We start from the raw sequence: 243 nt of genomic DNA on the forward strand, positions 1-243 counted from the left end.
AGTCAACTAAGTATAGTGTAGCTAGGGTTTAAGTGGTTATAGAGTATAGCAACAACTGCAAAGAAGACGGTGTGATATATCTAATCCAAAATAGTGATCCACAATTTAGAGCAATGACTCCATAATATGTGATATTTGCAATGGCAAAATAATATACTGTAAAAAGCAGTATGAATCTGCAAATCTGAGAGATAAAAACATCAAATTTATTTGCATGTTATGTACAACAAAGCGGAACGATAC

This window comes from Electrona antarctica (genome assembly GCF_951216825.1).
Source record: "Electrona antarctica genome assembly, chromosome: 19".
NCBI classification, from domain to species: domain Eukaryota; kingdom Metazoa; phylum Chordata; class Actinopteri; order Myctophiformes; family Myctophidae; genus Electrona; species Electrona antarctica.